Source organism: Arvicanthis niloticus, chromosome X (genome assembly GCF_011762505.2).
Source record: "Arvicanthis niloticus isolate mArvNil1 chromosome X, mArvNil1.pat.X, whole genome shotgun sequence".
Lineage (NCBI taxonomy): Eukaryota > Metazoa > Chordata > Mammalia > Rodentia > Muridae > Arvicanthis > Arvicanthis niloticus.
The window spans coordinates 33,221,272-33,233,776 of NC_047679.1; the positions used below are offsets into that span (position 1 = coordinate 33,221,272).

The 12,505-nt window shown below is 41.0% G+C and overlaps 1 non-coding gene and 1 pseudogene across 1 annotated transcript; both read right to left on the minus strand.

The window, feature by feature from the left end:
• Window positions 1-8,579: 8,579 nt before the first annotated feature.
• Window positions 8,580-8,721, minus strand: LOC117695607 (small nucleolar RNA SNORA48). The gene has a single exon (XR_004604658.1). It is a non-coding gene; the product is annotated as a small nucleolar RNA SNORA48 (small nucleolar RNA).
• Window positions 8,722-11,176: 2,455 nt separating this feature from the next.
• Window positions 11,177-11,801, minus strand: LOC117694320 (large ribosomal subunit protein eL15 pseudogene; annotated as a pseudogene).
• Between the last annotated feature and the right edge of the window lie 704 nt (window positions 11,802-12,505).

The window sequence follows — 12,505 nt, forward strand, 5'->3', positions numbered from 1 at the left end:
CAAGGGAGAAAAGCAATTGCTTTTAGTCCTACCCATAATGCCTAAGAGCAATAATCAGTCCCAGAAAGACAAATATCACATGATCTTACTCATACTTAAAATGCAAAAGTGATTTGGACTCATAAAAGTTAAAAATATAAATTAAGTGAACAAATAGTTCTTGAAAGAAGAAATAAAAATGATAAATTCATATTTGGAAAGTCTTCAACATCCTTAACCATCAGGTCAATTTAAATTTAATATGCTTTGAAATTCCATCTTCTCCAAATAAGAATGGATATTAACAAGAGAACAAATACTAATTCTGACCAGGATATATCATCACTTCACATACATTTTATGATGAGGATGTTTACATTCTACTCTTAGCCACTTTGAAATATAAAATGTTATTAAATATGGTCACCTTACTATGTAACAGATAACCAGAGTTTATCGGTAAAACTGACCCTATTCACTAGACTTCTCCCTGCAGAATCAACAATAAAGCAGAGAGTCACTCTGAGATGAAAGGAAGCTGAGCTGCAAGAAGACTCTCAAAGTAGAAAAGCTACAAAGAAAACTCTGAGACCAGGGCAACTACCTGGAAAAAATGCAGCCCAGTTGTTATGTAAGAGAGCAGCTCAGCTACCTGGAACAATCAGAAAGCCTGCCAGGTTGTCTGTAAGAGGATTAGACCTGAATCATTTAGAATGGGAATCTTTAACCTGTTGAGCTGCCTGCAGACTGTGCAGTGTGCTCCAGGTTTCTGAACTTTTATGAGCTGTCATCCATGCTGTGGTGGATCTTGGTGATACAGCTATCTTTGAGTCATTTCTGTTCCTGTAAGTAACTCTTCATCCATACCTCTGTATGTAACAACAATCAAATCATTGGTTCACCAAACTGGACTTTGGTGGTATAGCTATGCATTGGCCTACTGTAGGATCCCTAGCTTGAGTGGGCAGATGTTTATGTTGTGTCTCTCCAGGAAAAGTTTTGTCACACAACAGCTGCTTACTAGAGGTGGTGGTTTGAACAAAAATGGCCCTCATAGATTCATATATTCAAATGCTTGATCACCAGTAAATGACACTATTAGGAGGTGTGACCTTGTTGGGGTACGTGCGGTTCTGTTGGAGAAAGTATGTAACTGCAGGTGGAGTTTGAGGTTTCAGATGCCCAAGCCAGGCCCAGTGCCTCTCCCTTCCTGGTGCCTACAGATCCAGATGTATAACATCCAGTTCTGTCTCCAGCACTGTATCACTCTGCACACTGCCATGCTTCCCACCATGATGACAATGGGCTAAAGCTATGAAATTTAAGCTACCCACAATGAAATGATTTCTTTTATATGAGTTGCTGGGATTATAATATCTCTTCACAGCAACAGAAACCCTAAGACTCTGTTTTTTTTTTTTTTCTCATGGCTTGTTCAGCCTGCTTTCTTATAGAGCTGAGCACAGCCATTTCACTTGTAAAAGATGTATTAATCAAAATACTGGGGAGGAAATTTTAACTTAATTCATAAACTCTTACCATACCATACTGGACACTAAAGCCTAAAGGAAAAATAAAAGACATTCTCATTTATGTGTCTTTCTTCAAAGAAGTAACAGACCTAAAATACAATATCCCTTTATGCAAAGAAATATTTTTAACTCTTTAGCTAATGTTCCTACTTTGCCTTCCTATTCCACCAACCCTTGGCTTCTAGTGGAATAAACACTAGTTATCCATTATTCAGCAAGTTAATTATAATTAATAACATATTTTGTATTTCAAAAGAGTAGATTGTAAATATCCTCATCATGAAAAGGATGTGGTCCTTCTGGTCTGGGCCTGAGCACTGAGCAGATCCCGAGCGGCAGTTCTGCCCCCAATCTCACAGAACACTAAGGAAGCTGGCCTCCCAGGAGCTCTAACCCGGGCAGTATCTTAGGTAAGCAGACAGCAATGCCCACCTCAAACAGGGAGTAACTGGGATCCACTAGGTCCCAGGAAATCACTCCTGGCCCGAAGCACTGGTTCCTTCCTGTCTGTGCCGGAGCACTGAGCAGATCTTGGGTTCCAGCTCTAACCCCAGTAGTAACACCCACCCACACAGTTCTGATACAACCAAGATAATAGGAATAACAGGCTCCAGTCAGAGACAGGGCAGGTAGCACTAAGGAGATCTAGATGGCAAAAGGCAAGCACAAGAACATAAGCATCAGCAACCCAGGGTACTTGGCATCATTAGAACCTAGTTCTCTCACACAAGAAAGTCCTGAATTTCCCATATCACTAGGAAAGCAAGATTCAGATTTAAAATCACTTATAATGATGATGATAGAGGACTTTAAGAAGGTCATAAATAACACTCTCAAAGAATTTGAGGAGAACACAGGTAAACAGGTAACAGCCCTTAAAGAGGAAACACAAAAATCCCTTAAAGAATTATAAGAGAACACAACCAAACAGGTGAAGGAATTAAACAAAACCATCTAGGACATAAAAATGGAAGTAGAAACAATAAAGAAATCACAAAGGGAGACAGAAAACCTAGGAAAGAAATCAGGAGTCATAGATGCAAGCAACACTAACAGAACACAAGAGACAGAAGAGAGAATCTCAGGTACAGAAGATACCATAGAAAATATTGACACAACTGTCAAAGAAAATGCAAAATGCAAAAAGTTCTTAACACAAAATATCCAGGAAATCCAGGAAACAATGAGAATACCAAACCTAAGGATAATAGGTATAGATGAGAGTGAAGATTCCCAACTTAAAGGGCCAATAAATATCTTCAACAGAATTATAGAAAAAACTTCCCTAATCTAAAGAACGAGATGCCCATAAACATACAAGAAGCATACAGAATGCCAAATAGACTAGACCAGAAAAGAAATACCTCCTGTCACATAATAATCAAAACACCAAGTACACAAAAAAAGAAAGAATATTAAATGCAGTAAGGGAAAAAGGCCAAGTAACACATGAAGGCAGACCTATGAGAATTACACCAGACTTCTCATCAGATACTATAAAAGCTAGAAGATGCTGGACAGATGTCATACAAACCCTAAGAGAACACAAATGCCAGCCCAGACTACTATACCCAGCAAAACTCTCAATTTCCATAGATGGAGAAACCAAGATATTTCATGACAAAACCAAATTTATACAAAATCTTTCCACAAACCCAACATTACAAAGGATAATAGCAGGAAAGTTCCAATACAAGGAGGGAAATTATACCCCAGAAAGAGCAAGAAAGTAACCCTCTTCCAACAAATCCAAAAGAAGATAGCCACACAAAGATAATTCCACCTCTAATATCAAAAATAACAGGAAGCAACAATCACTGTTCCTTTATATATCTTAACATCAATGGACTCAGTTCCCCAATTAAAAGACATAGGCTAATGGACTGGATACATAAACGGGACCCAGCATTTTGCTGCATACAGGAAACCCACCTCAGTGACAAAGACAGACTCTACCTTAGAGTAAAAGGCTGGAAAACAATTTTTCAAGCAAATGGCCCTAAGAAACAAACTGGAGTAGCCATTCTAAAATCTCCAGCCCGAGAACACAAAGGGGGGGTGACTCATGGCTTCACCTAGTATAGGTACTTGAGGGTGGTCTTGCCAGGCATCAATGGAATTGGATGGCCTTGGTGCTTGAAAGTTTGGATACCCTAGTGTTGGAAAATTTGAGAGCAGAGAGACGAAAATGGGAGGATGGTAGGAGCACACCCTCATAGTAATTGAAGGATAGGGGATGCGATAAGGGGTTAGGCATCAGTGGAAGTGGAGGGCCTTGGTGCCTGAAAGTTTGGATTCCCTAGTGTTGGGAAATTTGAGAGCAGGGAGACGGAAATGGGAAGATGGTGGGAGCACATCCTCATAGAAACTCCCAGAATTATATGGATTAGATACGACAGAGGCAGGCTGCCAGAAGACTAGATTCCAGAATTCAAACAAAAAAATTTCCAATACTAAAATTTGTTTTGAAAATTGTATATTGCAGAATACACAGCCTTGGTGTATCTACTCATCAAGCAAGCTGAGCAGAGCTGCTCAAACCTCTGATGTCCTGGAATTTCAGCTGGATGCAGTGAAGACACAGAGTCAGAAGCTTATCAATTTACTCTTACCCCTGCCCCTCTTATAGTATCTCAACACCCATAATCAGCCTGAAGAAGTTAATGAAGAGTTGGTGCCCCTATTCCCTGGGCTTGGGGACTAAGGTGGTTAATGTTGGGCTGTCTTTTTAGGGAAAAGTAGTGGTTTTGTTGGAACAGGGAAGATTAGCTAAGATTTACTGCATAGCCATAACCTATTGGTAGAAATGCGAATAATTGTTATTAAGATGAAGTTATAATTTCTTAAATTGTACAAAATTTACTTTGATTTTCAAATTAAGGTTTTCATTGGTACGAGCTTCTTATTGATATAAAAGTAGGATTAATATTGTTACTTTTGTAGGCATTGTGCCTATATTCCTAAATAGGAATACAAGGCTTAGACCCAGTCCTTCCTTAACTTTTTAACTGATTTGAGATGCTTAGCTTCTGAGTTAAGGGCCTATAGCAAATTCATGGCTTTGAGTTTATTGTTAGGGTATTTTCTATATTTTATTTAGAAATAGCTAAGAGGAGTTAACAGACAACAGTCCAGATGGCTGTTATAATATATTGGTGAGATTAAAATGACTTAGAATTTCCTTAGCAATTCATAGACAATGTATAAATACATTTGTGGCAGATATTGAGCAGTTTTTGAAAAATTAACAAATAGCAAGAACTCTGAAACAAACAACTTTCCAGGCTTAACGGATGTGTGGACAAAATGCCAAATGACCCACAGTAAAACTACAGGCACTCTCTATCCACTCTCCACTTCATCCATGTAATACAATTTTTATGCTGATTATGGCTGCCCACTTAAGAACTGAATGTCTACGTCTTATTTGCTGTTTGAATGGTCATGTGATAAAGTTACAGCCAATACAATTCAAAGAGAAGCTATGGATGCAACATTTAGACCTTACCTTTAAAAACAGGGGAGTATCTCCCATTGCTGCCTCCTAACATGGCTTCATGATGGTACCTGGAACATAAGTGTAGGATCAGCCATCTTAGGCTATATAAAGGAGAAAGAACATGGGAAGAAAATACAAGCAGAATAAGATCTCTGTAAAATCATTCAGAGTTGTAGTATCATACCACTATTCAATAAAGGAGAAATAAAATTTGATCTTTTTAAATCCATAGTTCATTTGCACTTCTGTCTCAGTCAGCAGAAGACCATTCCAACTAATAGAATAGCTCACACATGAAGAGAAATCCAAATCTTAGCAGATGAAAGACCATTAAAGTTTTTAACTGTTCCTTGATCTGCAAACTTGAAAGTAATCTCAGAGCTCATTTTATTTAAATTATAGTGGTTGCACATAATTATGTAATACTATAGATTTAAATGCACATGGTTACAATTAAATCAAATACATTCTATCATCTTTTTATATTATTACTAATGATCAAAATTACAGAGCTCCTCTAGACATAGTTATGAGTGGGTTTTCTAATTCGAGCCTATTTGACAATGACAGTGAAAGTTGGGGGCTTAAGAAGAATTATACCTATGATCATTCCTCAATCCTGATTTATACATTCTTTACAAAAATGTTTCCTTATCCCGGCTCTTTGATTTGATGTACTATAATAATACTATGATGTAATTACATTTAAAGTTATTTTAAATGGATATGATGAATATTCTGTTCACCCCCTCACACACACACACACTGTCTTCCTTCTTCTATATGCTCTGTGCTTCACAAATTGCATCAAACTACTCCCTTATCCTGTGGCTTCTGGTTAGCTTTAGCATGCAGATGCATATGAAAGACTGGAATATGGGACAATGCTGAGCTTGGTATGTTTATTCTTCAGCTTCTTCACTGCCTGGACAGAGGTTAGAAGTGCCTGTTTTCCTCAAGTGAAGAGCACAACTTCTGCAAGCCATTTTCCCTTATAGCTAGAGAAGAGTTTCTCATAGTATAAGAATCCAAATATACTTGGGTTTTCTTAAAAATGCAGATTTTAATTTAACCAATCTGGGACAGGATCTGAGTTCTCAGGTGATATTAGTGTTATGTATACAAAGACTACTCTGCAAGTAGAGATGAGCCATATCTTTCACTAGGTTGCAATACCACTTCTCAGGCTCTATTAATAGCACTGAGTACAGTTCATTCACCATCCCATATGCTTTCCCTCAGCTATGCAGCCCTATTTATAAGTAATTGTTCCATTTAATTCCTTTTAGTTGCCCTTTGTGCATATCATGCAGTGGAAAAATTTAACTTAGCTGTATTGAGAACATAAATCTATGAAATGCCAGACACCAAATTATAAACTTTTGCTTTTCCATCTTTGAGTTCAGTATTGAGTGGTATTACTGGAAATAAAATGTCATATACATTTAGAGATAAGTTTTGGCTCTTAAGTGTACCATAAGTGAGAAGTCCTATACCATTTTTAACTCTTTTCCCATTCCAAACAATTTAGTTAGTAAGAGTCTCTCAATCATTTGCATTATAGATTCCCTCCCAGTATTCACAGAAGCATAGTACCTTGAAAATTTGGGAAATCTCTTTTAACATCTTGAAATCAACAGTTTTCTAAACTTTGTATTGATTCTTTGTGAGCTTCACATCATGTATTCTAGTCCAAGCTTATCTCCCTGTCTCCTTATATCTGCCTTTTGCCCTTTGCAACCTTCTCTCCAAACACACACACACACACACACACACACACACACACACCACACACACACACACCAAAACACCCTGGAAGCTGTAGTATGTCATAGTGTGTCCCACAGTATATCCCTCTGTCCAAACATCTTAACTTACAAATGTTCACTACAATGGTCTGGTTTGAGATTTCTGGCTTCTGTGACACCATCAATATTGGAACCTTTACCAGGTCTCCTCCAGGTTACTGCCCTGTGTCATGGAGGTTCTGCAACTTTGTATATGTAAGATTGCCCCTTTCATATTCTCCGGGAGTTAATAGATGGAGATTTTGCAGTAGCCCAAATGAAAGCCCTGGATCTGGGCCTGGTTGGTAGCTGAGTTGGTCAGCCAGCCAATTCTCCTGCACCCATATCACCAAGGCACTCTCTCCAGGATTGTTCCAGCTAGGCCACCCAGTGCCGCAATCAGCAGGAGGCAGGGTCATTTCTGCTTTTGTGCCCTCGAGGCCAGCGCACCCACACTACCACCGCCAGTCCAATGTGATGCCCAGTCAAAACACAGGCCCCATTCTCCCAAGTAGCCTATGAGGGACTGGGTCAGCTGCCCAGACCTCAAACCCTCTGGCTGACCCATGCTTCCTTCATCAGGGCCAGCTCCACTGTGTTGCCCAGATGTGGTGCAGGGCTAGTTCTCCCAAGTGCTACATCCAGTGCAAGGGTGTCAGGGAATGGCTACCTCTCCCATTCTCATGTTACTAAGTCCTGGGAACCAGTTCTCTGGACTACTGCATATGGCAAGGGATAAGGAGATAGCATCTTGTCCCCACACCACCTCATAGTAGACAAGTGGCTGGACAAGCTCTCCCCTATTCTTGCCCTCAGGGCAACTTACCTGGGTCCCCTCAACCAGGGACAGCACTACTATGCTACCTGGAAGAGGTTCAGGGCCTGCTCTCCTGCTCTCAGGACTCTGTGAGGAGCATATCTGATTGCTGGAGGTAAGGTCAGTGTTCACCTCTATGCCTGTGTACCCCACAGCAGAGGAGTGTCAGGATCAGCTCTCCCACACTCACGCCCTCCTTCATCATCAAGCCCAGCTCCACTGTGTTGCCAGGGCAAGGCACAGCTCCCACTCCAAGTGCTTACACAAGTGAGAAGTAGGGATAGCTCTCCAGAATGCTGCAGCCAGTGAAAGGGCAGGGCCAGTTCTGCATAGACAGCCCTTGGACATCCAGGTTGTTCTCAGCAGCTGCCCCAACCAGAGATGTCCCCATGTTCTCAGGTGATAATATGAGCCATGCACATCGACACTGAGTCCCGTGATTGCATAGTCACAGACCCAGACATGGCTCTTAGTGACAAGTCAGGCTGGGACCTCACCATGGCCCCAGGTGGCAGGATTGGACACTCACAACAGGCTACTCCTCTCCATCCTGATTCTCCAGTTCCATCTCTCTTCATCATGCTCAAGCTGCTCCACTTCTTTTTCTCTCCAATCTGTCCACCACACATTCACACATTGTGGTTGTCCCCAATGCAGGCTGGCCTTGAGTCTAACAGCCCCTGGGTGGCATCCTCCAGCAATCATGTGTCTACAGCCCTCTTGTGCTCTGTAGATCTGTTGGTTGCTTAGCAGTCGGCAGATCTCTGGCTCTCTTCTTCCTCCTGCTCTCCACCATGTAGTGGAAGGCAGGGCTCTGTCTGCCTATGAGCCTCCCATACTGTGAGGTGGAGGGCAGGTCTGTGGGTATCTTTCTCTGGCCACATCGTGTGGCATGGAAGAATGCAGGTCTGTCTTCTTCTTCCTGTGCTGTGCTGCCCTGGACTTGATCTGATTTAATTTGATTTTTATCTATCCTAGGCATAAGACAGTTTTGGCCATCAAGCCAGGCATCAAGCTAAGATGAACAAAGGACTGCCATCTGCTCTACTCCTGACTGATATAAGAACACCACTAACAAGATGTTTTCTTTGCCCATTGCCAGAGGGAGAAATCAGCATTTTTTTAAATTAAAAAAAAAAATCCATGCAAACTGATAGAATTCAATGCATTCACTTGATGGCTTGTGTGTACATTAAGATTTGTGTAGTAAACTAGAAAAAGATTCATGAGACTGGGAAAAGAAGCATTAAAGGAGAAGATAGATGGGGCAATAGAAGCTATGCAATATGAAAGTAACTGGGGTATGGAGGAGCAGGAAGCATCCACTAAAAGTAAGTATGTATAAAATTTCTGTAAGGAAACATAATTTTGTCAGATAATTTAAAAAGGGGAAGGCTGGAGAGGTTCCTTGTTCTCACAGAAGACCTGTTTGTTTCCTAGCACCCACATAAGTGTCTTAAGACTCCATGTAACTCTAGTGCTAGGGATATAGATCTGAACCCTGCAGCCTCTGCAGATACTTGTTCACGTGCGCGCACGCGCGTGCACACACACACACTCACACACACACACACACACACACACACATACACACACAGAGAGAGAATACCCCTCAACACACATAATTAAAAATAATAAAAATAAATTTACCAAAAATATAAAAAGAATTCATATTTTTTAAAGATTTATTTTATTTATCTGAGTACACTGTAGCTGTCTTCAGCCACACCAGAAGAGGGCATCAGATCCTGTTACAGATGGTTGTGAGCCACCATGTGGTTGCTGGGAATAGAACTCAGGACCTCTGGAAGAGCAGTCAGTGTGAGTCAGAGAGTGCTCTTAACCTCTGAGCCATCTCTCTAGCCCAGAATTCATATTTCTTAGGTACTATTCACCTGAAATCCCCTTAGACAAAATACAGAGGTAGCATGATGGACAGCCTGGTATATATTGTGAAGCAACAGAGGCTACAATGACACCATGCTTTTGTCTTGCTGTGTTTTTTATACTGGCCATAATTCCTCAATGTCTCATCTTGAAGATAAGCAGTGGCTTACTAACTTGTCATACAGACTTGTCAATAGCTCTCTCGCTCTCTCTCTCTCTCTCTCTCTCTCTCTCTCTCTCTCTTACACACACACACACACACACACACACACACACACACACACCACACACACACACACACACACACACACACACACATTTATCCTCTTCTCTGGCATATAGGGAGAGTATATTCTCCACAATGCACATATTTTGAAGCAGAGTCTTCCTATGTTGCCTAGGCTATCCTCAAACTTGCCATCTGTCTTCAGCCTCCCTGGGCACTGGAAATGTAGGCATGTATCACCAAATCCAGCTTGTGCTCTATTCTGTGTTTGAAATGGAAAGCTGGCAGTTAGCATAAGGGCCTTTGCAGATATTCTTACTTGAATAAAGTATTAAAACATAATCACTGCCACTAACATCTTCTGTAAACCCTTCCATCACAAAAGACTCTTGATAGAAATCACTGATTTAACAGACTTATAATCATGTGTTCCTAGACTAGCAACAAAGTATTATCTCTAAGCTTCTTAGAAATACAAAATCTTAGACCCCATCCCAGAACTAATAAATCAGAGTTGACATTTTTACCAAGAACAGGTAATTCACATACATATTGAAGTTTAAAACATGTTGCCTTAAGAACACATATGCTTGCAAATTAATTTTTTATTGGATATTATATTTACATTTCAGATTTTATCCCCTTACCCCATTCCCCACCACCACCCAGGAACCCCCTATCCCATCCCCCCTCCTCTATGAGGATATGCCCCCACCTACCCCCCCACTCCCACCTCCTCACCCTCAAATTCCACCTCCCACTCAGTATTCAGCCTTCATGGGACCAAGGATCTTCTCTTCCACCTATGCCCGACAAGGCCATCCTCCCCTACATATACAGCTGGAGTCATGGGTCCCTCCCTATGTGCTTCTAGGCTGGTGGTTTAGACCCTGGGGAGCTCTGGTTGGTTGGTATTGTTTCTCTCCTCATGGAGCCACAAACCCTTTCAGCTCTTTCAGTCTTCTCTCTCACTCCTCCATTGGAGATCATTGATCAATTATATTTATTAATTTATCTTAATATTAATTATATTTATCTCCATTGGTCAGATCAATGGTTAGCTATGAGCATCTGCCTCTGAATGTGTCAGTCTCTGGCAGACCTCTAAGGAGACAGCTATATCAGGCTCTTGTCAGCATGCACCACAAATTAATTTTTATGTATTTGTTTCTTTCCCATTTCCTGCAAAGTATTGTCCACTAACCTAAATGTTAACCCTTATAAAATACATTTGAACCTTCATGATGGTGTTGTGAAAAAAAACATATTAATGCCTTGAATGTTTTCTAGAAAAAAAATGGTCGTTATATATAAAATTACTCTATATTTACAGAATTTTCATAAACCATCATCCACATTTTAATTTCTGCTTACACAAAGTGAACTATAAATTTTCTTTTTTAAACAGAAATTATTTATTGGATATGAATTTTACAAATATCACCTGTGTTAGCAGTAACAGTGGAGCTGGAGAGTATTGCGCCTTCTCCAAGCTGCACGATGAGAACCACCAATAATGCTGTAGAACTTGTTGCCCTTTCTAAGGCCACATCTCTTTCGGCCAGCAGATGTCAGCCCATGCATCTCTCTGTGCTTGTAAACTGGTTTGGTGATCCACTGGGTGTCAGGATTTCTCCTGATAGCTTTATGGAAGGAATCAATGAGGATAACCTCAAAAAATGTATACGTGGAATCTTCACCAACCAAGTAGGAATTCAGAATTCTCAACGCCCCACAACAGCGCCCAGCTCTTTCCCCAACAACAGACTAAAGGCTTCAGGCAAATTTCAGCTGGTTAACACCATGGAGAAAAGGCTTGCCCTAAGTTCCACCCTTAGGAACTGGGCATTTGCGACCACCACAGTGGACATGAATCCTGTAAAGGACATTAACCTTGCTTGGCCTTGTATCCCTGTCTTCGCACTTTATCAGGCCAGGTGGGGGTGGGGAGCTCTATGCAGCACAGAGAGCTGGTAGTATTGTGAACAGCGGACCCTCAAAAGAAAGCGCATCACATCATCACATCGGACTGAGTCTTCCTCCATAGCTCCTGGATGTATGTGTATGCACCCATCTTGACTCACCTGATGGCTACCGCCAGAGGAAAGCCTACACAAAATTTCCAACAGTTGTAGTAAACATACTATATATCACTGTTTGATTTCTCAAAACAAATGAAATATATTCATAAGGTTGTTTTGTTTTGTTTTGTTTTGTTTGTTTTGTTTTGTTTTGTTTTGTTTTGTTGAGATAGGCTCTCATATAGCCCAGACTGGCCTGAAACTCATTGTTGGGAATTGGTTCTAATGCTTTGTCTTATTTTGGGTCGCAAAAGCTGCACTTTCAGACCTGAAGGTCCCTGCCTCTAGCTGGCTTTGATAATAAAAGAATTGCCTTACAGCCAATGGTTGGGCAGGGAGATGGAGCGGAAATTTTAGATTTCGAGGGCAAGGGACCAAGACAGGGGAGAAGAGGAGAATCAACATGACTTGAAGAGAGGAATCAGATTTAAGAGCTGCAGGAGAAAAATCATCCAGCAATGTAGGTGGAAAGGAATGTAACCCTATGGGGGGGGTTTCCCAAAAGGTAACAGGGTTAACCACAGGGAGGTTTAGAAGTGCCCAGACATTGTGCTAGTGAAAGCATATCAAAATTAGCTGGTGTGTGTGTGTGTGTGTGTGTGTGTGTGTGTGTGTGTGTGTCCTTCATTAACAAATCAGAGAGCTCTTGGGCAGGTGCAGGGTGCCCAACTTGCTGGGAGCCAAAGCGGTTTAACTA